General features: G+C 42.4%; 1 protein-coding gene across 4 annotated transcripts in view; it reads left to right on the forward strand.

Moving 5' to 3' along the window:
* LOC129047340 (disintegrin and metalloproteinase domain-containing protein 21) overlaps positions 1 to 27704 on the forward strand; it is a 49828-nt gene that overhangs the window by 5823 nt on the left and 16301 nt on the right. The window contains exons 1-2 of one of the 4 annotated variants that reach the window (XM_063715604.1): positions 17798 to 19013; positions 19798 to 26312. The exons of 2 other annotated variants lie outside the window; for them this stretch is intronic. The gene's annotated coding sequence lies outside the window, so the exon portion shown is untranslated. Of the gene's footprint in view, positions 1 to 17797; positions 26313 to 27704 lie in introns of those variants that run through there. One more of the 4 variants, XM_054530263.2, reaches the window with a different exon arrangement.

Genomic DNA, 27704 nt, shown 5'->3' on the forward strand with positions numbered 1-27704 from the left:
GCTGATGCGCTCAAAATGAGTCACATACACCAGTGGAACAGAAGAGAAAACCCAGAAATAAACGCATACATCTACAATGGACTAATTTTTTGACAAAAGTGCCAAGAACATACATTGGAGAAAAGACAGTCTCATCAATAAATGGTGCTAGGAAAACTGGACGTCCATATGCAGAAGAATGAAACTAGACCCCCTGTCTTACAACATACATAAAAATTTAAAAAATGGATTAAAGACATATCTAGGACCTCAAACTATGAAACTACTACAAGAAAATATTGGAGGAAACTTTACAGGACACTGCTCTGGGCAAAAACTTCTTGAGTCATACCCCGAAAGCACAGGCAATCAAAGCAAAAATGGACAAATGGGATCACATCAAGTTAAAAACCTTCTGCAAAGCAAAGGAAACTATCAACAAAATGAAGAGACAACCCACAGAATGGAAGAAAATATTTTCAAACCACTCATATGACAAGGGATTAATAACCAGAATATGTAAGGAGCTCTAACAACTTTATAGTGAAAAAATCTAATATTTCTATTTAAAAAACGGACAAAATATCTGAATAGACCTTTCTCAAAAGAAGACATACTAATGGCAAACAGGTATATGAAAAGATGCTCAACATCATCAATCATCAGCAAATGGAAACTATAATAAGATATCTTTTTACCCCAGTTAAAATGGCTTTTATCTGAAAGACAGGCAATAACAAATCCTGGCGAGGATGTGGGGGAAAGGGAACCCTTGTAACTGTTGGTGGGAATGTAAATTAGTACAACCACTATGGAGAAGAGTTTGGAGGTTCTTCAACAAACTGAAGGTAGAGTTACCATAAAATCCACTAATCCCACTGGTAGGTGTTTAGCCAAAAGAAATGAAATCAGTATGTCAGAGATGTCTGCACTCCTGTGTTTATTGCAGCACTATTCATAATAGCCAAGATTTGGAAGGAACCTAGTGTCCATCAGCAGATGAATGGATAAGGAAAATAGTACTCCATTGTGTATATGTATTACACAACACCGGTCTCTATGGAACTTTTATGGTGTGCTACATTGTCTACGTGCATACCTATACAATGTATGTGTATATGCATTACAGTGCTCAATTTTGTGTATATATATATACATATACATACACATATACAGTGTACACATGTAAGTATATGCCCACATATACATATACATCATATATGTCCACATATATGTAATACATTGTATGTTCACATATATGTAATACATATATGATGTGTATGTATGTATACATATATGTATACAATGTACATATACAGTGTATACAGTGTACACATATGTATAGAATATACATATATGTAATACATATACAATTACATATATGTAATATACATTGTATATGTATTACATATATGTGGACATACAATGGAGGTCATTATGTGTGACCTCCATGTTGCACTAAGCAACAAAGTTTGAGATGACAAAAGCTACTTATAAATTAGAGCTTCTTCTTAAGAGAAAACACCCCTGAGAGCTGGCACAGTCAGACAAGGAGAGTCCTGCTTGTCACTTTGCATCTCAAGTTCCCAGCCCTTTGGCTGGCTGCCAGACATGACTTGACAATCATGTTCCCCAAGTGGCAGAGACCAGAGAGAGAGAACTTCTCACTTGGTTACAAAGCCAAGCTCTCAAGACATAAAACAAGATGAAATGAGAATATTCATATTATTTTCCCCCTTATAACAAACTACCTCAAAAGACAAAAGGAAAGCAAAGATTAACTCTGGGGGGAGAAGATCAAATAGAAAACAAGACTACTCACAAACACCAAAGTCACTTTGCCCCCAAAACTAGTTCACATAAATATTTTCTCCTGCCAGTCTAAATTTAGAGAGGAAAAGAGGAAGAAAAGAGTCTTACCACTCTCACCTTGCCCACAGGCAGAGATCCAGCAGACTGACAGTATTAAGAATTCTTACCTTTGCTGGCCTTTTGTCAGAGGGCCAGGATTTCAGGTGCAGCAGTTTTGAGCAAGCAGTGTTCCAGCCAGTGAAGGATGCCCCACGTTGGGCACCAAAATTTGTAGGGAATGTTACGGATCACCTCCACCCATCTCTGACTGGGTCTAGGAATGATATTGATGCAAGACAGATTAAGAGGAGAAAAGGATACAAGTTTTATTACTTTTTACATGTACAGGGGGATCCTCACAAGAGAGTGAAGATCTGAAGAAATGGCCAAAGCAGAAAGCTTTTATATTTTTTTAGACGAAGAACAATATGTCTATGAAGAAATGACAGGACAAAAGGATCTAGGCTAAGGGCAGTAATTCCAGGAAGGTCACTAGGAGATATACAGGGGAGGGGTAAACCTAGTAGAAGGTTAAGTGTTACTAAGTTTATTTGTACAGGTCCATTGCAGCACCATTTCCAGTCCCTGGTAATAGGATTATTGTCTTGTCCTAGTACAGGAAAACCATCTTTCTCTATGTGCTGAGACCAGCTCAGTCGTGGAGACCTTAACCCAGTGGTGCTAGAGGAATTAAAGACACACACACAAATACAGCATGTGGAGTGGGAAATTTCACAGCCTTCAGAGCTGAGAGCCCCAAGCAGTTTGACCCACATATTTATTGACAGCAAGCCAGTGATAAGCATTATTTCTATATATTATAGATTAACTAAAAGTATTCCTTACAGGAAACAAAGGGATGGGCTCTGGGTAGTTATCTGCAGCAGCAACATGTCCTTAAGGCACAGATTGCTCATGCCGTTGTTTGTGGTTTAGGAACGCCTTTAAGCGGTTTTCCACCCTGGGTGGGCCAGGTGTTCCTTGCCCTCATCCGGTAAATCCACGACCTTCAGTGTGGGTGTCATGGCCATCACGAACATGTCACAGTGCTGCAGAGATTTTACTTATGGCCAGTTTTGGGGCCAGTTTATGGCCAGATTTGGGGGCCTGTTCCCAACATCTATGGAACTTTTTTTTTCTCTTTTCGACAGAGTTTCACTCTGTTACTCAGGCTGGAGTGCAGTGGTGTGATCTCAGCTCACTGCAACCTCCACCTCCCAGGCTCAAGCAATTCTCATGCCTCTGCCTTCTGAGTAGCTGAGATGATAGGCATGTGCCACCACATCTGGCTAAATTTTTTTTTTTTTTTGAGACAGAGTCTTACTCTGTCACCCAGGCTGGAGTGCAGTGGTGCAATTTTGGCTTACTGCAACCTCTACCTTCCAGGCTCAAGCAGTTCTCCAATTCTCCTGCCTCAGCCTCCCGAGTAGCTGGGATTACAGACATGCACCACCATGCCTGTATATTTTTTATATTTTATATAAAATATTAATTGTATTTTTATATACATTCATATGTATGTTTTATATAAAATATTATATTGTGTATTATATATATAAATATGAAAAATAATTTTTATATTTTTAGTACAGATGGGGTTTCACCATGTTGGCCATGCTGGTCTCGAACTCCTGACCTCAAGTGATCCACCTACCTCGGCCTCCCAAAGGAATTCTTGTATTTTTAGTAGAGATGGGGTTTTGCCGTGTTGGCCAGGCTGGTCTTGACCTCCTGGTCTATATGGAAATTTTATGGTTTGCTACATGTGGAAAACAGCAGGTTAAATGGCTGTTACTGCAAATGCAGTTTTTGAAGTGCTTTCAGCTTGAAATAATCAATATGCCAATTTGGCATATTTTGGGGTGGCATATCCTTAACTCCTTCACATAACAACCTGGACCCACAGCAAGGTCATTTCTTGTTTTGGGCCCTACTCAAAGATGATCACTTCATTATTGTCTAGTATATGGGCCAGAGTAGTATTCATAGGTGTGAAATGTTTGCTTCAACAACCCATGGAGGCATATAGCAAGCACCACCTTTTTCTTTGCGCTAGGGAATGCAAAACGCAGCAATTTGCCTTTACTTTGAGGGTATATCCCACCATGGTTTTAACCACTATACCCTTAAATACTCCAATAAAGTATCATGTCCCCAAATCTTTCCTACCCCTGGAATGCATATCTCTTAATAAGACCTCCAGTGAACCAACAATGCAGCCCCATCAGCATGATACTCAATGAAGTGAATCCATATAAGGTTTTCTGTATGTTCAAACAGTCTAGATCTCCTCAGATTATATTATGCCAGAGGCAGGTGAAATAACATAGCCCTGGAGGCAAGTCGATAAATAAATATCTGTGTCTATGCTATATGAGTGCAGATTTTTTTCTGATGGCTCTTTTATTATCGGAATAGAAAATAACGCATTTTCAGTTCATTGGTTGCATCCTATGCACCCGAGACTGTATTAATCTGATCCAGCATGTTAACTTCTCTGGTGAAGAGGCTAAAATGAGAGCACATAACATATGCTTTACTATGAAGTTGTATTATCAGGATTAGGCTAGCCTCAGAATATGAATTTGGAATCTTGTTTCTTTTTTTTTTTTTTAGTTTTAATTTTAGGTTTGGGGGTACATGTGTACGTTTGTTACACAGATACATGTGTCACGGGGGTTTGTTGTACATATTATTACATCACTCAGGTATTAAGCCCAGGACCCAATAGTTATCTTTTCTGCTCCTCTCTCTCCCAGCCTCCCCCATCAAGTATTCCCCAGTGTCTGTTGTTTCCTTCTTTGTGTTCATAAGTTCTTATCATTTAGCTTCCACTTATAAGTGAAAACACGTGGTATTTGGTTTTCTGTTCCCGCGTTGGTTTGCAAAGGATGATAGCCTCCAGCTCCATCTATGTTCCCACAAAAGACATGATCTCATTCTTTTTTTCTGGCACATAATATTCCATGGGGTATATGTGCCACATTTTATTTATTCAGTCTGTCATTAATGGGCATTTATCTTGATTCTGTGTCTTTGCTATTGTGAACAGTGCTGCAATGAACATTCACGTGCATGTGTCTTTATGGTAGAATGCTTTATATTCCTCTGGATATATACTCAGTAATGGGACTGATGAGTTGAATGGTGGTTCTGCTTTTAGCTCTTTGAGGAACTGCCATACTGTTTACCACAATAGTTGAACTAATTCACACTCCCACCAACAGTGTATAAGGGTCACGTTTTCTCTGCAACCTCACCAGCGTCTGTTACTTTTTGATTTTTTTTCCTGAAAGTTTTATTTAATTTTTCTAATTTTTATTTTACTTTCAGTTCTGGGATATATGTGCAGAATGTGCAGGTTTTTTACATAGGTATACATGTGCCATGGTGGTTTTCTGCTCCTATTAACCAATCATCTAGATTTTAAGGCCAGCATGCATTAGGTATTTGTCCTAATGCCCTCCCTCCCCTTACCCGCAACCACCCAACAGGCCCCAGTGTGTGATGTTCCCCTCCCTGTGTTCTCATTGTTCAACTCCCACTTATGAGTGAGAACATGCGGTGTTTGGTTTTCTGTTCTTGTGCTAGTTTGCTGAGGATGATGGTTTCCAGCTTCATCCATGTTCCTGCAAAGAATATGAACTCATTCTTTCTTATGGCTGCATAGTATTCCATGGTGTATATGTGCCACATTTTCTGTATCCAGTCTATCATTGATGGGCATTTGGGTTGATTTCAAGTCTTTGCTATTGTGAATAGTGCTGCAGTAAACATATGTGTGCATGTGTCTTTATAGTAGAATGATTTATAATCCTTTGGATATATACCCAGTAATGGGATTGCTGTATCAAATGGTATTTCTGCTTCTAGATCCTTGAGGAATTGCCACACTGTTTTCCACAATGGTTGAACTAATTTATACTCCTACCAACAGTGTAAAAGCAATCATATTTCTCCACATCCTCTCCAGCATCTATTGTTTCCTGATTTTTTAATGATCGCCATTCTAACTGGTGTGAGGTGGTATTGATTTTTTTGTGGTTTTGATTTTCATTTCTCTAATGACCAGTGATGTTGAGCCTTTTTTCATGTTTGTTGGCCTCATAAATGTCTTCTTTTGACAAGTGTCTGTTTATATCCTTCACCCACATTTTGATGGGGTTATTTTTTTCTTAGAAATGTCTTTAAGTTCCTTGTAGATTCTGGATATGAGGCCTTTTTCAGATGGATAGATTGCAAAAATTTTCTCCCATTCTTCAGGTTGCTTGTTCACTCTGATGATATTTTCTTTCACTGAGCAGAAGCTCTTTAGTTTGATTAGATCCCATTTTTCAATTTTGCCTTTTGTTGCAATTTCTTTGGTGTTTTAATCATGAAGTCTTTGCCATGTCTATGTCCTGAATGGTGCTGCCTAGGTTTTCTTCTAGGGTTTTACTGGTTTTAGGTTTTACGTTTAAGTCTTTAACCCATCTTGAGTAAATTTTTGTATACAGTGTAAGGAAGGGGTCCAGTTTCAGTTTTCTGCATATGGCTAGCCAGTTTTCCCAGCACCATTTATTAAATTGGGAATCCTTCCTCATTGCTTGTTTCTGGCAGGTTGGTCTAAGATCAGATGGTTGTAGATGTGTGATATTATTTCTGAAGCCTCTGTTCTATTCCATTGGTCTATATATCTGTTTTTGTACCAGTACCATGCTGTTTTGGTTATTGTAGGCTTGTAGAATAGTTTGAACTCAGGTAGCATGATGCCTCCAGCTTTTTTTTTTTTTTTTTTTTGCTTAGGCTTCTTGGCTATATGGGCTCTTTTTTCGTTCCATATGAAATTTAAGGTAGCTTTTTCTACTTCTGTGAAGAAAGTCAATGGTAGCTTGATGGGAATAGATTGAATCTATAAATTACTTTGGGCAGCATGGCCATTTTTATGATATTGATTCTTCCTATCCATGAGCATGGAATTTTTTTCCATTTGTTTGTCTTCTCTTATTTCCTTGAGCAGTGGTTTGTAGTTCTCCTTGAAGAGGTCCTTCATGTCCCTTGTAAGTTGTATTCCCAGGTATTTTATTTTCTTTGTAGCAATTGTGAATGGGAGTTCACTCATGATTTGGCTCTCTCTGTTTGTCTATTATTGGTGTATAGGAATGCTTGTGATTTTTGCACACAGATTTTGTATCCTGAGACTTTGCTGAAGTTGCTTATCAGCTTAGGAGTTTTTGGGCTAAGACTGTGGGGTTTTCTAAATATACAATCATGTCATCTGCAAACAGAGACATCTCTTCCTATTGAATACCCTTTATTTCTTTCTTTTGCCTAATTGCCCTGGCCAGAACTTCCAATAATATCTTGAATAGGAGCGGTGATGAGGGCATCCTTGTCTTGTGCCGGTCTTCAAAGGGAATGCTTCCAGCTTTTGCCCTTTCAGTATGATATTGGCTATGGATTTGTCATAAATAGCTCTTGTTATTTTGAGATATGTTCCATCAATGCCTAGTTTACTGAATGTTTTTGAAGGTGTGTTGAATGTTATCGAAGGCCTTTTCTGCATTTATTGAGATAATCATGTGGTTTTGGTCATTGGTTCTGTTTATATGATGGATTTACGTTTATTGATTTGTGTATGTTGAACCAGCCTTGCATTCCAGGGATGAAGCTGACTTGATCGTGGTGGATAAGCTTTTTGATATGCTTCTGGATTCTGTTTGCCAGTATTTTATTGAGGATTTTTGTGTCGATGTTCATCAGGACTAGAATTTTCTTTTTTTGTTGCATCTATGCCAGGTTTTGGTATCAGGTTGATGCTGGCCTCATAAAATGAGTTAGGGAGGAGTTCCTCTTTTTTTTCTATTGTTTGGAATGGTTTCAGAAGGAATGGTACCAGCTCCTCTTTGTACCTCTGGTAAAATTCGGCTGTGAATCCATCTGGTCCTGGGCTTTTCTTGCTTGATAGGCTGTTAATTACTGCCTCAATTACAGAACTTTTTATTGGTCTATTCAGGGATTCGACTTCCTGGTTTAGTCTTGGGAGGGGATAAATTCCAGGAATTTATCCATTTTGTCTAGATTTTCTAGTGTATTTATTGATTCTTTTCTCTTTTCTTGTTTATTAGTCTGGCTAGTGTTCAAGGGCAGGAAGCATCCAGCACTGGAGAAAGGTGTAGCCCGGGAGGCTAGGCCAGTCTCTCTTTTCACATTTTCCTGCCTGTTTATATTCTAGCGATGCTGGCAACTGATTAGATTGTGCCCACCCAGATTAAGGGTGGGTGTGCCTTTCCCAACCCACTGAGTCATATGTTAATCTTATTTGGCAACACCCTCACAGACACACCCAGGATTAATACTTTGCATCCTTCAATCCAATCAAGTTGACACTCGGTATTAACGATCAGAAGACCACCCCTTGTCAACTTGAACCCATATACAACTCCTGAGATCATACATAATCTTCAAATAAAGATAATAGTAAGGTCATAATTACACCTAACATAACACAACTATTCTTCGTACAACCGGAAACGCACCAATCCCCAACCCAAATACTATTATATAAAGTTAACAATACTTAAATGCTGATATGAAGTCAATAAATCTTATGTCACAAGATAAAGGAGAAAGGAAATAAACTGAAGATGTTTTCTTAGTACAAGTGTATACATGCACAAACATGTTTTTAACAAAAGAAGGAGGAAATACTCATGACGATTACAGTCCTCATTTCTATAGCTGATCACATGGTCGTAGCTGGTATTGATGACTACCTTCTACTACTACCCATTCAGTATCCCTTTTGCCTTCAGCAAGCACCTCAGCAGGTCGTGTTTTTTTCCTAGTGGAATGACGCAAGCCTTCATTCCTGAAGAGTCTGGGCTATCTGTAGTCCTGCCTGGATTGGGCTGTTGTAGTTTCCCATTGACCTGAATCACAGGGCATGGTAATACTAAGAGATGCCCTAATGGATCTCCTGTATTCCATGCATACTCTTCCTTCCCTTCATTGTGTGTTAGTAGACTGATTTCATCTTGATAGTCCAGGTCAATCATGCCAGCTAACACAGTAATTTTCTTCTTAGCCTGTTGACTTAAAGGTAGGAGGAGCCCAAAGTGTCCAGGTGGCAATCTTAACTTCCAGTTTAATGGAATTGTTGTGTCTCCTGGTGGCAGCGTTCCTCCTTCTTGAACTGAGACCTCTAGGCCAGCAGAACGTAATGTTGTAGGAACAGGAAGCAAAAATTTTGCTGGTGGATCACTGGGGGTGATGGTGAGTGGTGCCACTTCCACTTCCACCCCTTGATTCCTGGACCAATGAATCCTGGCTATAGGGGAAACAGTACCATATATTGGATGCTGATTCAGAGCATACACGGCCTTCTGGAGAACTTTGCCCCAACCTTGCAAAGTCTTGTCACCTAGTAGGTGTTGTAATTGTGACTTCAAAAGACCATTTTACTATCAATCCAGCTGCTTCAGGATGATGGAGAACATGGTAAGACCAGTGAATTCCATGAGCATGAAACTAAGCCACCACTTCTTTAGCCATAAAGTGAGTGCCTTGGTCAGAGACAATGCTGTATGGAATACCATGATGGTGGATAAGGCATTCCATGAATCCACTGATGGTAGTCTTGGCAGAAGCATTGCATGCAGGATAGGCAAACCCATATCTGGAGAAAGTGTCTATTCTAGTGAGGACAAACCTCTGCTCTTTCCATGATGGAAGAGGTCCAATATAATTAACCTGCCACCAGGTAGCTGGCTGATCACCCCGAGGAATGGTGCCATATCGAGGGCTCAGTGTTGGTCTCTACTGGTGGCAAATTGGGCACTCAGCAGTGGCCATAGCCAAAGCAGCCTTGGTGAGTGGAAGTCCATGTTGCTGAGCCCATGCATAACCTCCTTCCCTGCCACCATGGCCACTTTGTTCATGGGCTTATTGGGCAATGACAGGAGTGGCTGGGGAAAGAGGCCAAGTGGTGTCCACAGAACGGGTCATCCTATCCACTTGACTATTAAAATCCTCCTCTGCCGAGGTCACTCGTTGGTGAGCACTCACATGGGATACAAATGTCTTCACAGTTTTTACCACTCAGAGAGGTCTGTCCACATACCTCTTTCCCAAATTTCTTTGTCACCAATTTTTCTGCCATGCTTCTTCGAAGTCCCTGACCATCCAGCAAAACCATTGCTACAGCCCATGAATCAGTATATAATTGCACATCTGGCCATTTGTCCTTCCATGTAAAGTGCACAACCAGGTGCACTGCTCAAAGTTCTGCCCACTGGGAAGACTCCTTTTCACTGTTGTCCTCCAGGGATGTCCTAGTGCTACAGCTGTCCACTTTTGGGTGGTACCTGGATATCGTGCAGAACCATCTGTGAACAGGCCCTACCTAGTCTTCTCTTCCTCTGTCAACTGATCATAGGGAATTTCCCATGAGGCCATTGGTGCAGGCTGCGGGAGAGAAGGCAGGTGGCAGGAGTGGAGACCATGGGCATTTGAGCTACTTCCTCATGTAACTTACTTGTGCCTTCAGGACCTGCTCGGGCCAGTGTCCAGTAGTCCCCGAAATGTCTGATCATTTTCCCTTTCCCCAATACACACTTACCCTGGTAAAAGGCTGGATTTGGAGATTTCCTTGGGGAAGGATGGGAGAAAGATTAACTGCATAAATTGTTGGTAAGGTAGTGGGGTCCTTCCTCAAGGGGACTCAGCCTCCCCTTCATTCAAGGGGTTCTGGGTCTGTAAATGGCTCAAGTCTGGAAATTGATCGAGGGGCTGTGATTCTCTGTTTTTATAATTGGAATTAGTCTTTTGTCCATTTGACCTAGAAGTTTTCTGCTTGTATAAATTAAGTAGAAATGCAGTAGGCTTCCTATCAATTTCACTTCTAGGAACACCATGATTAATTAGCCAATGCCAGAGGACTACACAAGTCAGACTATTCTGATTGCTGCTTTGCCTCTGCTGTCCATTACGATAGCTATGCCCATCTTGACTTTGATGGTTGAGTGCTGCCACTTGGCCTCTGCCACTTTGGGATCCAATTATTCCCATTGTATATAAATTTTGTAGTTGAGTGACTGCAGTTCCCATGGTTAGATCTGACATACAGAGAAGAGCAATTATAGGGCTCTTCAAAGATGCAGGTGCTGCCCTCACAAATCTATTTCTCAAGACATTGGTCAAGGGTATATCTTCTGGATCCTCCCAGCTGGGATGAGTAGGTCTAAAGTGACTAATCCAGTCCACCATCCCAATATCCCTAAGCCTTCAGATCCTTTCCTCTACATTAAATCAAGGGAGATCAGGCATTTCCAGTTCACTCATAGTGGGCCATCTTTAAATCCATATTTCAGGTAACCAAAACAAAAAAAAACTGATCAGACCCTTTTTTAACTCCCCAAGCTGCAACATTAAATGCAGAGTCCTAGTTAGAGGGCCCAGATCAATAAATTCAGCCTGATTCAACACTATATTCCTTCCACCATTATCCCACACCATTAATATCCATTCCCATGCCTGTTATTTAGATTTCTGTTTATGTAAATTAGAAAACTCAAGCAGTTCAAGTGTCACACACTTCCTCATGGGTCACACTCTCAATCTCACCTTTAGGTACCTGCTAGTTTAGTCTAGTTATAGGTCTAGAAGCAAACAGGGGCATTGGGAATGGCTCTTGAGGAGAATAAACATTATCTTGCCTGGTGATTGCCTCAGGGGAGACCATCACTGTTGCCTCAGGCAGCACAGGGTTTATCTCCTCAGACAAAGGTGGAAATGCTGATTGCAGCATGGGTCAGGGAGGGGATGCTGCTGCTACTGGGGATAGGGTAGCTGTTTCTTCCGGCAAAAAAAGAAAGCCTCATCAGAGTTTACAAACTCAGTGTCCCCAGCTTCATCAGGGTCCTCCTTCACATCCCCATTCCAAGATGCAGGGTCTCATTCTTTTTCAATCAATGTCCTCACTTTAACAGTAGACACCTGACAAGGCTGTGTATGCAACTTTTGTTCCAGGTCAGCCACTCACATGATAAGAGCTTGTCTCTGTTTTTCCATAATTTCAGCTCTTTCTCTACAGGAGATAAAACTGTCACTCAGGGCAATCTTAGCAGATTTGAGGCTCAGCATCTGCCTCTGAGGCCAGGAGATAAAATCCCTGAGTTCATAATTTTCTTTCATCACTTTGTCTGCTAGACTTAGGAGCAACCAACCAGTTTCATTATGTTCCCTTGTTCTCCACATATGGTCAAAGGTATCATGTATTGAGTCACTAAACTTCTTGCCTCTCATGAGCAATGAATCAGGAGTGTCAAATGCATTTATTTTTCATAACTCTCTAAACAGTTCGTGCCAAGTACTATCAGTGTTCTCCATACTATTAGAAGTAGAGTCCTTAGCATTTTTGGTTCTAATCATATTAAGCAACCAACCACAGAAACCCCAAAACCAACAAAAGAACTCCATCCTTAATATTCTGTTCCTCTAGAATCACTCCTGGTACCAAAATCTGTATTAGTCAGGGGGACAGAACTAATGGAATACATACATACATACAGATAGATAGATAGATAGATAGATAGATAGATAGGAGCTTATTAAGTATTAATGTTGTGGGAATCAGGAAACCAGAGAGACCAATGGGTGGGACAGGAGGATTTTTTTAGGTGGCAACCAATTCAGCAGATTCATATCCAAAGGCTGAACACCAAACAAAGACAGCGCTTGACTTTTATACATACATCTGAAAAGGGCACAAAACCTGTAAGGTGGGTAAGCAAGCTTACAGAAGGAGAACAAAGGCAGTTTATCAAACAGTGACAGGTTTTACAACTCAGGCATGTCTTGTGACCATTGCCATACTGCACAGCTGGAAAACAGGAGCTTACAAAATCCTTGCAAACTTGCAGAAATAGTTACAAAAGTAGTTGTAAGAGCAGATCAAAGGATAATGGTATAGGGAAAGAATTTCAAAGGGGGAAACTGATAAAAAGCACTTGTTTTTCTTATCCTTGCTCGGGGTTGGGGGGGTGTTGGGAGAGTCTCTGGAGTGCGTTCCTTTGGGCTCTGGCTTTTCAGATAGTTTTATCAAGGCCCTGCTAGGGCTCTGCCTATTGCTGGCCTTGGAGGGAGTCAGCCAAGTACAGAAAAGTTGTTTTTCCTTTTACTTAATTTTCTTTTTACGTTTTCTGCTTTATTCCCCCCTTTGGTGCTTCCTATAAATGAAGTTTAATAGAAAGCATCATCATCAAATTTTAATTCTTCATGGGGAGTTAGTTCTTTACTTGGCAAGGGCTGCTATTTGGTTAGAGCCATTAGCTGAGTAGTTTGGCTTGTTACAAGAGCCTCTATGGCTGATTGGATGTTTTTGACAAGGAGGGGTAAGAGACAAGGGAGTATTAAGCAACCTCCTAATATGGCCAGAACTATTCCTACTAAGGTCCTAAATCCTCCGAGGGATGAAAACCAGCCCCCGAAGAGGGAGTCTGGAGACCATCCCCTCCACATCTGGACTGAAACATGGGCTAATTTTTGGATTTTTACAGTTATATCTTCAATGACTTTTCCATTGTCACCGATTTCTAGGAAACAATTAGATTGAACTTTCCACATACCTCTCCCTCCTGGGCTAGGAGGTGGTCTAAGGCCAATCTATTTTGATAAATAGCGTATCTCATTTTCGTGGCTTGCTTGGCCAGCAGATTTAAGGCTCTTGCAGTATCATTAGTAACGATTTCAAGCACCGCCTGCAACCTTATGATGTGGTTGAGCATGTAAAAGGGGTGTGGTATCCATACATTCCATCTTCTGCCCAGGTGGCTGGGCCATAATGTTGGATTATTCTCTCAGGGGGCCATTCATTATCCTTCCAATTCCCTATGGCTATGCCCCCTTTTATTTCTCCTTTTAGTTTCATCATAAACAGGGTACCTGAGGCTTCTCCCTGCTTTAGAGGGATTAGGAAGAAGGACGTTCTAATTGTTCCTAGTACACAAGCTCCTGTCCATTTAGCTGGCAGCTGCCAATATGCCTGCAGTCCACAGATCCAATAGAGGCCAGAGGGTGCCTGCCAGATATTTGGAACATTAAGTTGGTACCAAGAGTTGTTTAAGGAAGGGAAACTGGACGGGCTTGGGTGGGGCAATGCAGAATTATATTTCCCGTCCCACCATAAAGTTTTCCCTACTGTTTCATTGGAATATTGTTGTCCCAGGCAAGTTAATTCTCCTACTGGGTCTGTAAAGGCTTTTCCCCAGTGAGCAATGCAGAGTCTCCCAACAATAGAAGTTTTTAAGAGCCAGACGCTTGAGCTTGTGAGTGTTGGTTTGGGGGAGGGGACATTCAGAGTAAAGTTATCTTGGGGCATTAGCTCCCTTGCTTCCTATGGCCATTGATCTCTCATGTTGGTTCCCCCACAAATGTAACATGAGGAGCCATGCAAGCTGCTAGCTATATTTTCAGCTAGTTGGGGAAAGAGGTATCTGGCCAAGGTAGAAGGTTCAGGCAACTCCTGGTGGATGTGCTCATAGAATGACTCAAAAACCCAGAATTGTTGGGTTGAATGGGTCCGAGTTTTCTTTATAATATATAAATAGACTCCTGGGTCAGTTCCCTGACCACTGATCCATAATGTCATGGGGTAACCTGTAGTCCATATGGGCAGATTTGGCTCCAAGATGGTAAAATTTAAAGGATTGCAGGTTCTCGTCTTACAATATGGTTTTGCTGGCATTTTGGTAAGCCTGACTGTCTCCTGTGGTCGTCCCTGACTTTCTACAGGGTCAATGGACCACATCATGCTGGCCTGACAGTCTGCTTCCAGAGATCTCAGGGAGCAAAGAGGGGTCTTCTCTTGAAAGCTTCCTCTCCTTGGTGCGCATATATACTTGTGACAGTTACTATAGTATCTTTCCCATGATAGGCCGTCACAAGAAACTACAGGATAAGAGTAGCTGATGTATGCAGCTTGGCAGGCATCAAAATACAAGGAAATAGGCCCCCTGTAGGAGGGAGGGACCTTTTTGGTTAGGGTTAGAAGGTTCCATTCTTTTAGCCCAACATAGACCTCAAACCAGATGGACTCATAAGGTGGGGAATTAGCATAATAACATATATAAGGCTGGTCATTTCCCAGGTCACAGACTAAGTAGGTCATCTGATTGTGAATACAAGTTCCTCGGCAAGTCCCTGTACATTTACAGTAAGTGTGATATAACAGGGTTCTAGTTACTGTGCTCCCCGAACCTGTGGTGTGAGTACAGTGGGGGCACCCTTCTATGGGCCCATCCCCTGGCACAGGTAAAGGGAGTGCCCTGATGGGGAGGAGTAGGAACAAAGTAAAGAGCAGCATCTTTATACCCAGCAAGGACAAAAGAGGTTTTTACCCAGTGGAGGAGGTTGAGCAAAGCAACAGAACAACAGTAAAACAATTAATATTATAAGGAAAATTACTAGGCTTAAGATCTCTAGACACATTACTTCCCTGATGACAACTTAAGCTTCAGCCATGCATAGACTAGTAAGCTTCCAGGGTAACTAGAGCACGGCTGTTGTCTCCTCAAGCTTCAGCCATGTGTAGACTGGTCAGCTTCTGGAGTGACCAGAGCAGGGCTGTCACCATCCTTAATGGCAACTCAGTCCCATCATAGGATTAGCCGGGTTGGATGGTCTGGGTCCTGTTGGCTGGTCCACTTGTCTTGGACTGCTGGTTTCTGCCAAATGGGGTGGATCCAAGGAACAATTCCTGCAACTCTAACAGCAGTGGGAGTGGACAAGATTACAGTATGGGGCCCATCCCATAGGGGTCCCAAAGTGGTTGGATTCAATTTCTTGACCCAAACAGAGTCCCCGGGTTTAAAGGGGTGTGCTGGGTCTGCCAGGCTTATGGGCATTCTTTCCCGTACCCAGCCATGAACATCTTGCATGGCTATCCCTAAGCCCTGCATTTGCTTTCTTACGGTTAATTCCCTTAGCTCCCGGAGATGACCCTTAATTTGACCTATGATTGGGGGTGGCCGGCCGAACAAGATTTCATAGAGTGAATACCCAGTTTGTTTGGTAAGGGTGCACCTGACTTGGAGGAGGACCATGGGTAGGACCTGATCCCACCTTAGATGGGTCTCTTGGCAATATTTCTTCAGTGGCTGTTTGAGTGTCTGGTTCATGTGCTCCACTTTACCTGAGTTCTGTGGCTGGTAGGCTGTGTGTAATTTCTCTTATTTTTAACAGCTGTGTTAGTTTTTGAACTATTGCGGCTACAAATGCTGGTCCATTGTCTGACCCTAGAGTTAGGGGCAGTCCAAACCTGGGGATAATGTCTCTTAACAGTACTTTAGTCACTTCTCATGTTTTCTCTATTCTGGTGGGGAAAGCCTCAATCCATCCTGGAAAGGTGCAGATGAGTACTAACATGTACCGATAGTCCCCTGCTCGGGGCAGCTCAGTGAAGTCCATAAGCAGATTTTCACAGATTGTGGCTCCCATTTCCTGAATCCCTGGGGGCCGAGTGGGCCCCTGTCATGGGTTGTTCTGGGCACAAGTTAGACATTGTTCACAAACAGCTTAGGTGATGGCAGTGAGCCGCAGCACATAGAAATGGTGTCCCAGTAACATTTCTAGTGCTGTTTTCCCCATGTGAGTTCCTTGATAGAATTGTCTTACAAATTTGGAAGCCACCATTTCAGGAATGGCTAGTCTCCCATCAGAGAATTTCCACCATCCTCCCTCAATATATTTTCCGGATTCTTGGGCAAACCAGGCCTTCTCATTTGGAGAGTAACTTGAGACCTCCAGGAGGGGAGGTTCTGGGAGGAGAGGCATAGCCAGGGCTTCCTCTCCAGGATGTGAAGTAGTCATTGCAGCCTGTTTTGCTTCCCTGTCTGCCTTTCTGTTTCCTTTGGCCTCTAGTGTCCTGGACCTCTGGTGCCCCCATACAGTGCATAACAGCTGCTTCTTTGGGGCCCATACAGCATCTAAGAGCTGTAAAACTTCCTCTTTGTACTTTATTTTTCCCCAGAAGTTATTAGTCCTCTCTCCTTATATATAGCTCCATGAACATGCAATGTGGCAAAGGCATACTTGGAATCTGTATAAACATTGACTTTTTTGTCTTTTGCCAGCAAAAGAGCTCTTGTCAGGGCTATTAGCTCTGCCTTCTGAGTGGAAGTTTCTGTAGGCAAAGGTTGAGCCTCTATCACTGAGTCCAGTGTTACTACTGCATACCCAGCTTGGCGGACCCCCTCCAGCATAAAAGAGCTTCCATCTGTAAAGTATTCAACATCTGGGTCCCTGAGGGGTTGGTCTGTAAGGTCTCCCTGGCTTGAGAACACCTCATCTACTGTTTCCACACAGTCATGGAGGGGGATCCCCATTCGATTGGGAGCAAGGTAGCCAGGTTAAGGGTGTTTACTGTTTCCAAAGTTATGTGGGGATTTTCACGTAGGAGCCCCTGGTACTGAGTCATCCTCGGATTTGATAACCAATGGTGCCGTCTCTGATCCATTAACGTTATAACCAAGTGTGGTACCTGGATGGTTAGTTGCTGCCCTAGAGTCATTTTGTCAGCTTCTTGTGCCAATAGGGCAGTGGCAGCTAGTGCCCTGAGGCAAGGAGGCCATCCTAGCACCACAGAGTCCAATTGTTTGGATAAGTGTGCCACCAGGCGATGCCATGATCCCATGACTTGAGTCAGGACCCCTATAGCTATTCCCTTTCGTTCATGGACATATAGAAAGAAAGTCTTAGTTATATCTGGCAGTCCTAAGGCTGGGACCTGGGTTAAGACTTCTTTAATTTGTTTAAACGCCTTCTCCTGGTCAGCCTCCCAGAGGAGGGGTTCCTTTCCCCCCAACTTTGTGGCTTCATACAAGGGCTTGGCCATTAATGAGAAATTTGGGATCCAGATACGGCAGAACCCTGCTGCCCCCAAGAATTCTCTTATTTGGTGCCAAGTTGTTGGAGTTGGGAGTGCACAAACAGGCTGTTTTTGTTCATTGCTGAGCTGGCATTCCCCTTGACTCACTATGAAGCCTAAATATTTAACTCTTTCCTGGCAAATTTGGGCTTTCTTTCTGGATACTTTATAACCAGCTTTCCATAGGAGGTGGAGGAAGTCTTGGGTTCCTTGGTAACAGTCCTCATGGGTTGGGGCTGCTAAAAGGAGATCGTCTATATATTGGAGCAAGGCACAGTTATTATTTGGCAGGGTGTAGGCCTTGAGGTCTGAGGCCAATGCTTCCTCAAAAATTGTGGGAGAGTTTTTGAATCCTTGTGGGAGCCTAGTCCAGGTGAGTTGCTCCCCTGTGCCTGTGACTGAATCATCCCATTGAAATGCAAAGAGGTGCTGACTACTTGGTGCTAGGCAAAGGCAGAAAAAGGCATCTTTTAAGTCTAGGCAAGTAAACCAAGCAGCACTTGCCGGAATGAGTCCCATTAAAGTATACGGGTTTGGTACCACTGGAGGGATGGTAACTGTAGCCTGGTTTACAGCACGTAAATCTTGCACCAGCCTATATTCACCAGACCCTGGTTTTTGTACTAGTAAGTGGAGTGTTCCAGGGTGACTGGTATTGGACTAAGATTCCAGGATCATAGAGCCACTTTAAGTGGTTGTAAATGCCCCAAATGGCTTCTCAGGGGAGTGGGTACTGGTGAACCTGAACCAGAGTTGCTCCTCGTTTTAATTCTTCTACTACCAGTGCCTAATTTACAGCCATCCCAGAGGGTTATCTTCAGCCCATACTCCAGGAATTTTAGTAAGTAACCCAAACAATTCCTCTATCCCCAGCATATGAGGCAGGTCTGGGCCTGTGTCTTTTTTGTGTATGGTCTCCATTCCTCAGCCTGCGGGATGGTAAGGATTAACACCATGTCAGGGAGGGGCACCAAGTCGTGGGAGAGCTGCTTCCTTCTCTGGGTTTGAGTTCCCCCAGTGGCACGTGAGGTCACGGGTCTCCCCCAGCCCAGGAGCCCAGACCTACAGGCAAAGGAGACAGCAAACCTGTTGTCTCTGCCCCTGGCTGGCTCACCAAAATGTTGCAGGAATCAGGAGACCAGAGAGACCAATGGGTGGAACAGAAGGATTTTTTTAGGTGGCCACCGACTCAGCGGATTCATATCCAAAGGCTGAGCACCAAACAAAGACAGCGCTTGACTTTTATACATACATCTGAAAAGGGTGCAAAACCTGTAAGGTAGGTAAGCAAGCTTACAGAAGCAGAACAAAGGCAGTTTTTCAAACAGTGACAGGTTTTACAACTCAGGCATGTCTTGTGACCGTTGCCATACTGCACAGCTGGAAAACAGGAACTTACAAAATCCTTGCAAACTTGCAGAAATAGTTACAAAAGTAGTTGTGAGAAGAGATCAAAGGATAATGGTATAGGGAAAGAATTTCAAAGGGGGAAACTGATAAGAAGAACTTGTTTTTCTTATCCTTGCTCTGGGTGGGGGAGGTGTTGGGAGAGTCTCTGGAGCTCATTCCTTTGGGCTCTGGCTTTTCAGATAGTTTTATCAAGGCCCCACTAGGGCTCTGCCTATTGCTGGCCTTGGAGTGAGTTAGCCAAGTACAGGAAAACTTGTTTTTCCCTTTACTTATTTTTCTTTTTACATTTTCTGCTTCATTAACTCACATGATCACAAGGTCATCAGCAGGCTGAGGGGCAAAGAGAGCCAGTCCAAGTTGTAGAACTGAAGGACCTGGAGTCTGATAGTCAAGGGCAGGAAGCATCCAGCACGGGAGGATGGAGGCTAGGCCAGTCTCTCTTTTCACATTTTCCTGCCTGCTTATATTCTAGCTGTGCTGGCAGCTAATTATATTGTGCCCACCCAATCTGCCTTTCCCAGCTCACTGAGTCAAATGTTAATCTCCTTTGGCAAAAGCCTCACAAACACACCCAGGATCAATTCTTTGTATCCTTCAATCCAATCAAGTTCACACTCAGTATTAACCATCACACCACTGTTTTCTCTTCACAGGACATGAGACTTTACAACCTGCTAAAAATGAGCTATTGCAACCTACACATCTAGAAATAAACCATCCTAGCCATGAGAGATCAGATGAAACAAGACCACAGACTCATTTCCTTGTAAAATACTTTGTCCAAAAGATTTTTAAAAAGAAAAGGGGGGAAATGTGAAAGGAAAATATCTTGGCCTCCTCAAGCTGGGAACCACTCAGGGAAAATCTGCCTCCCATTCTATTCAGTCATCTTTCTGCTCACAGAGATAGATGCATATTCTGATTGCTTCCTTTGGAAATACTTATCAGAAACTCAAAAAAATGCAACCATCTATCTCTCACCTACCTGTGACCTGGAAGCCCCCAGTGGTGGGGGGGCCTTACTTTGAATTGTCTCCACCTTTCTGGATGGAACTGATGTACTTCTTGCATATATTGATTGATGTCTCATGTCTCCCTAAAATGTATAAAACCAAGCTGTGCCCCAATCACCTTGGGCACATGTCTTCAGGACCTCCTGAGGCTGTGTCATGGCCACATCCTCAACCGTGGCAAGATAAACTTTCTAAATTAACTGAGACCTGTCTCAAATTTTTGGGGTTCAGAATCCATAAGTCTCTTTTTATTTATTGATGATTAAAGTCACATGAACTAAAAGGCATTACAGCGTTTATTTTTTCTTCACAAATATTTGATCCTAGTGCTTATCCTTCAAGTCAATTAATTAGAGCTCTTTTTTAAAATAGACATCACACACTACATCTATGTAACCACACAGACAAGCAGAAGCAGATCCAATAGTTATCAGATTTTCTGTTCTGCAATCTCCTAATTGGACTGTTCACCTCTGAGTGGGCCCTTTAAGAGCATGGCTAGGAAAGCATGCAGTTTCTAGGGCCTAAAAAACAGGTATAGCTGGAAGACAAAATCAGATTTTGAGAGGGATTCATCTGCCTCCAATTCCTGGGGCTCCATGAGGAAAATAGAGGTCTCTCCCAAAATGGAATCTGTGGCACCTTTTCTGTTTTTCCCAAGCAGCCCCAGGCCATCAGAAATTATTTTAGGGCCTCTCATGCATGCCTTAAGGGAGAAAAAGAATTCAGCTGTCTGAGAAAAAAAAACCTTTTTCCAGCAAAACAAGATCCAAGAAGAGAAAAACATAAAAACCTTTTAAATATACCTATAACTTGGATATCCGCTTTTAGTTAAGATGAGCACTCTTTAAGAAAGTCCTTTTAAATCCCTTATTACGCAACTTTAGCCATGCCAAGCAGCCAATATTTCTAGCTTTTGAACTTTATGAAAGGTAACTTCCCAGGTGCTCACAGAAAGGAAAATTCAAGGTAGTTCATGGAGGGGAAGAGAATCAACAAATGGTAAAGGTCACACAGATATCGAACCAGAAAGAACTCATTCCCTAAGCCAGGATTGAACCTGGGCCACCATTGTAAAATGGCAGAGGCTAAAACAAAGCACTGCCACATGGTTACAGGTCATGCTTCCAAGTACATAAAATATGATGGAGGCCTTCAGCAAAGTTTGCCACTGACCAGTTTTCCAGGCTGGCTTGAGCAGAAGGCCTATGGAGTCCTAGGCCCACATCCCAATCTAAGGTACCCCTCTTTCTTACAGAACCATATAGAGAAGCATGCAAAGCACACCAGATTGGCTACAGCTTAAGACCAACCTCCTGAATCCTTTTTCATAATTAAAACTTTACAGAGAATATAAACAGTGATCCTTATCATTCCCTTTACCAGTTTGCACAGGGAGAGTGGGGCCAAAAGCTCAACTGGTAAAAAAAACAAAAAAAAAAAAACAAAAAAAAACACCTCTTACCCTTTTGCCAGCATGTCAGGCCCCTTTTGCCAGCATGTCAGGCTTCTGTGTTCCCTCCCCACTGAGCTCAATCCCAAGACAACTAGTTTAAAGCTTGGGAAGTTAACTTTTCCCAGTTTGGAGGCTACATCTGTGAACAGAGGAGGAAAAAGGAAAAATATGGCATTTTTTCAAAGGAGACCCAGGACTCAGGATGCATTCAAAGAGGTACAGATGGAAGATGAATGGCTACTCATCTAGTAAGAGAGGAGCAAGGTGTCCCCAGTTCCCTTCTTTTCCTAGCAAATACCCATGGTACGTGAGGTAGAGAAAGCAAGCCATGTCTCTTTCTTTATTCCATCCTTATATTTCTGAGTTCCAGCAATCACAACAGGTTGCCACCCATGGGTATCAAAGCAGCTTTCACCCATGTTAACAGAGGGGTCTGGGGGTGGGATCATCCTCTCTTGCCCACGTATGCCCTATCTCCCCTGCTGTCAGTAGCCTTTGAGTTCCTGAACTTGGAATTGAATTTGGGACAAAAATGTCTCTGGCGGGTTGGGTTGCATGAACTCCTTATAAGCAGAATGCTAAGGTGAAGCTGTGGATTTGAGTCTTCCTCCAACAAAGGATAGAAAAGGGTGTCTTGTGAATTGGGGTCCCAACCTAATAAAACATCTTCTAAAAGGAAAAAAAAAATGCCTCTCACATAAAAGTTAACTTCTGACCTGGTGGAGAAAGGAAAAAAAAAACCTAAATACAGCGCCATGTTAATTGCTGAAAAATGGAGAAAAGAAAAAGATGCCTGGAGAAGGAAACTCTTATTCTTATGCAAATGAGTTTCTTCAACTGGGAGAGAAATTTTTAATTGCTATTTCTTCCCTGGGGTTTGGACTGAGCTGGACCCCTTGGCCAGGGGAGGGGAAGACTCCAGGGGTATGTGGTGGGGAACGCTGGCCAGCTGTCGGTGCAGGGCATGGGACCCTGAGGCTGCCTTGGGGCCTGGGTAGTGGCTGTGGTTCATTTTTGCCCTGCGTGGCTGTTGCCCTGTGTGTGTGTGTTTGGCACGCACATGCAGCAGACACGGCCATGTGCCCCAGCCAAAAGGGAAGGGGGGCAGGGAGCCACTGCTCACCTGTCAATCCTGTACGTGTACCTGAGGCCACTGGGGTGGGGGTGGAACATCCCCAATATTGTAAAATAAATGATAGATGCCATTACAGTTCCCCCAAAAAGAAGGAAAATGCCATAGAAAAGACTGGGTTGGACCAGGGCCAAAGTTCCTGACCCCCAAGAGCGATGGGTGTTGTGGGGCGGGGGAGCAGTTTCCTCTACCGTCAGAAGAAGTGTGAGGACAAAAAGGCTCAGAAATGAAAGGGAAAGAGATTTTTGGGTCCGCACTTTACTCACCCCTCCTCATGTCCCTCTACAGGCTACCAAATGATGCAGGATTTTTTGCTCCTTAGTTCAGCTAAAATCCAGGTTTCTGTCTCACAACCAAGAAAAATTAGGCACATGGACAAATTGAAGGATGAGGAGGGTAGATCTATTAGGCAAAAAGAAAGCTCAGCAAAGAAAGAAGGGGTCCCACCAACATGCTACCACCTCACAGATTGAAGACCAGACCACTTCACACAAGCTGAAGAGGCCAGGCCCCTCCCCCAGTATAAGGTGTGAATTCCTGGTGGCTCCACCCCATTCTCCCAGTGAACATACGGGCCCCCAGTTCATTGTGAGCATGCCCAGGCAAGATCCTGGGCAGGTTCCCGTATCTGCCTCCTGCATCTGTCAGCTCTATCTTTCCTAATAGATGGATCGAAGTCTCATCATTGTCATCTTCTCAGAATTCTCCTTTTTCTCCTTCCTTACACAAAATGTAGTATGCCATATATACTTCTCTTAATCTTGGTTTTTAAACTTACTGACCCTGGAAATCACTGAATATTAATGTAAAGAGATAATCATTTTTCATTTATGATTGCACATTATTCATGATGTAGAAGCATTGCTGTTTACCTAATAGCTTTCTAATGATGGAATTAGAATTGTGCACAAACTTTGGTAGTACACATTATCCCACAATAAACAGTTTTCTACAGATCTGATCTCTTTGGAATATAACCATTTATATTAACACCTCCCAAAAGTGACATACTTAGGTATAAATCTAACAAAAGATTTGGTATTAACTATTTCTCCATGTTCAAGTTTGCTGATAATTTTCTCTATTCTCTGTCCTGCTGTTGAGCCCATCCAGTGAGTTTGGATTTGGTTATTGTAGTTTTCAGTTCTAAAATTTCTATTATTTTCATCTTTATATTTTATATTTCTTTCCTGAGACTTTCTCATTTTCTTGTTCCAAGTCTCTATTTTTTTCATTTTAGTCGTATTTGTAATTGCTCATTGAAGCAGTTCATGATGGCTGTCTCAAAATCCTTATCAGATAATACTAACATCTGCATCATCTCAGAGTCAGCATCTGTTGTCTTTTTGTCATTCAAGTTAAGATTTTCCTGGTTTTATAAATAACCAGTGATTTTTCACTGTATTCTGTTTTTTTATTGTTTTGAGATGGAGTCTTGCTCTGTCGTCCAGGCTGGAGTGCAGTGGCATGATCTCGGCTCACTGCAACCTCCACCTCCAGGATTCAAGTGATTCTCCTGCCTCAGCCTCCCTGTTAGCTAAGATTACAGGCGCACACCACCATGCCTGGCTAATTTTGTATTTTTTGTTTTTTTTTAGTAGAGACATGGTTTCACCATATTGGCCAGGCTGGTCTCAAACTCCTGACCTCATGATCCGCCCACCTTGGCCTTCCAAAGTGCTGGGATTATAGGCGTGAGCCACTGCGCCTGGCCTCCACTGTATTCTGAACACTTTGGGTATTATGTTGTGAGGCCCTAGATTTTATTAAATTTTTTCTTTTATCAGGATCCTTATGATGTTGCACCAGTAGGGTAAGAATGGCATTATTTTGCTGTTGCTAAACGCTGGCATCTTTCCAGGTTCTCCACTTAATTTCTGTTGATATGCCAGGGGTAAAGGGCAGCTCACATCTGCTGTTCAAATGGAAAAGTTCAGCCTCCTCTCTAGGCCTCTGTTGACGCCTTCCTAGCTGGGAAGTTGAAAGATGCCTCATTACAGCTGTCCAAGTGACCTCCACTGACATTGTGAAATAGGAGCCAGTGTTTGTTTTGTGTTGCTATGAAGCAACCTGAGACTGGGTAATTTATAAAGAAAAGTGGTTTGTTTGGCTCATGGTTCTGCAGGCTGTACAAGAAGCCTAGTGCTTGTATCTGCTCCTGGCGAGGTCCTCAAGAGGCTTATGATCATGACTGAAGGCAAAGGGCAAAGGGGAGCCAGTGTGTCACATGGTGAGAGAGGAAAAAAGTGAGAGAGGGAGGAGATGCCAGGCTCTTTTAAACAACCAGATCTCACATGAACTCATAGAGGAATAACTCATTCATTACCATGAGGACAACACCAATCTATTCATGAAGGACTCACCCCCATGCTCCAAACGTGTCCCACTAGGCCCCACCTCTAACACTGGGGATTATATTTTAACATGAGACTTGGAGGGTAAAAACATCCAAACTATATCATTTTTTCACAGGCCCCCAAATTTCGTGTTTTTTTTTCCACATTGCAAAACACAATTATCCCTTTTCAGTAGTCCCCTAAAGTCTGAATTCATTTTAGCATCAATTCAATTAAAAGTCCAAAGTCCAAAGTCTCATCTGATACTCAAGGCAAGTTTCTTCCACCTATGTGCCTGTAGGATTAAATGGTGGCACAGGCATTTGTCAAACATTTTCATTCCAAAAGGGATAAATTGGCCAAAAGAAAATGGGGCAACAAGCCCCATCCAAGTCTGAAGCCCAGCAGGGCAGACATTAAACCTTAAAGCTTTAAAATAATCCTTGACTCCATGTCCTGTATTCAGCCCACACTAGTGCAAGGGGCGGGCTCCCCAAGGCCTTGGGCAGCTCTGCCCCTGTGGATTTGCAGGGTGCAGCGCCTGTGGCTGCCTTCACAGATTGGTATTGAGTGCCTGCAGTGTTTTTAGGCTAAGGGTACAAGCTGCTGGTGGCTCTATCATTCAGGGGTCTGAAGGGTGGTAGCCCTGTTCCTAGAGCTCGGCTAGGCAACCAGCTCTCATGTGATCTCATAGAGTAAGAACTCACTCATTCCTGCAAGGACAGCACCAAGCCATATATGAGGGATCCAGCCAAACACCTTCTATCACACTCACTTGTAACATTGGGGATCATATTTTAACATTAGATTTTGAGGGAACAAACATTCAAACTATATCAGGGCCTCATTTACTGCATGACAAGGAGGAAAGTCTCAGAACTCAACTTGACCTTCTCTGACACCACCCCAATGAGTGGCGTGGGGGAGGGGATGCCATGTTACAGCTGGCAAGATTTGAAAGTTTAAGCTCCCCATGTGGCTTTTGCTGATGAAGTGCATGTGGGGATACAAGTTTTCCCATGACATTTGGGTGGAGAAGGATGGTTATTTTCTAAAAGTTTTCTGTCTCGCCAGACTGCTCATTTCTGAGTCCTTTGGCTAGAGACAGCAAACTTCTTGAGTCTTTTTGTTCTATGTCTGTTGGCATTAAAATGTTACAGGCTTCTCCAGATTGCTTGAGGTTAAAAGAAGACTCAGGGATGCACCACCATGTTATTCCTTAGATCCCAGGGTAGGTAGCTTCTCTGCATGATTTTCTCTACCTTTCTTAACCTTCTTATGTTTGTTTTCTATTTAAACTACAGTGTTTTTACTTGCACAGTAAGTCCTCACATCAGCAATAGGTTCTCAGAAACTGTGACTTTAACAATGCAAAGTAACATACAACAAAACAAATTTTTATTTGTCTCATCACTGTTATAATGAAACACATCGGACAAAACAATGTTATTTCAGGACCTACTGTACATTGTTTCACCTAAAGTTGCAGTTTCCAAGAACCTATTCATGACATTGAGGACTTACTGTACTTACTAGGAGTAATAGGAAGAAATGTGTCTACTCTATCTTTTCTGGAACCAGAAGTTCTTAGTGTTGATTCTACAAAGAAATAAATGTTGTCAGGGTGCCTGTAATCCTAGCAATTTGGGAGGCCAGATCACTTGAGCCCAGGAGTTTGAGACCAGCCTGACCAACATGGAGAAACCCTATCTCTATAAAAGATACAAACAAACAAACAAACAAAAACCAGCCGCACTCCAGCCTGGGTGACAGAGTGAGACCCTGTCAAAAAAAAAAAAAAAAAGAAAAAGAAGAAGAATAAATAAATGTTACTCCTTCTTACAGCTAGAGAGATCAAGCCAAGCTGCTTTTGGAAGCTTTCATTCTTTTCCCACCTATGGATCTTGCAGGTTACTATTTGTTCTGCCTGAAGCAGGCATTCTATTTTTCCTCAATTATCTTTCTCCCTGCATAGAGTTCCTTCGCTCTGCTTCCTAGTGCTACTGGCTTGCTACTAAGCTTTTTCCATAATTGAATGTATGTGGTTTCCTCTACTCTAATTTTTTGGGGCTATGTATACTTCATAGTAAATGACGTCTGGTATAGAAGTAGATGTTATCCACTGAGTCCAGCGGAAGACAAACCTCTTTGTATCTACCCCTCCTAAGGCAGAGGTGTCTCCAGTCTTGCATGTATGAGCAAAACAGTTTAAAAAAGGAACCTTGTCAGATTTCTAAAGAAACCAGCATAAATAGTAGAATCTTTTCCTGGCAGGAAATGGAAGGGGTCTGTAATTAAAACTGCTTCTAATTGATGGTTATCTCATGAGGCTCTGATTCTACCAGGTAAATTAGGAGTTGACAAAAATCTAAAACAGAAATTCCCAAAGTTAGAGTTAATATTTTATTAAATTAGTCTTTATCCTATGTAGTTTTTATAAATTGAACTCATCTTATTGATGATATATTTTACCAAACACTATACCATAAATTCTCCACCAACCATTTTGAGCATACTTTTCTCCAAAACATTATAGTCTAATAGGAGATGCAATTTTTAAAACTCATGTATGAAACAGAAAATGGCAAGGATATAAATTTTGTCACACAAAAATGTATTGCAT

This window comes from Pongo abelii, chromosome 15, assembly GCF_028885655.2.
Source record: "Pongo abelii isolate AG06213 chromosome 15, NHGRI_mPonAbe1-v2.0_pri, whole genome shotgun sequence".
Classification (NCBI taxonomy): domain Eukaryota; kingdom Metazoa; phylum Chordata; class Mammalia; order Primates; family Hominidae; genus Pongo; species Pongo abelii.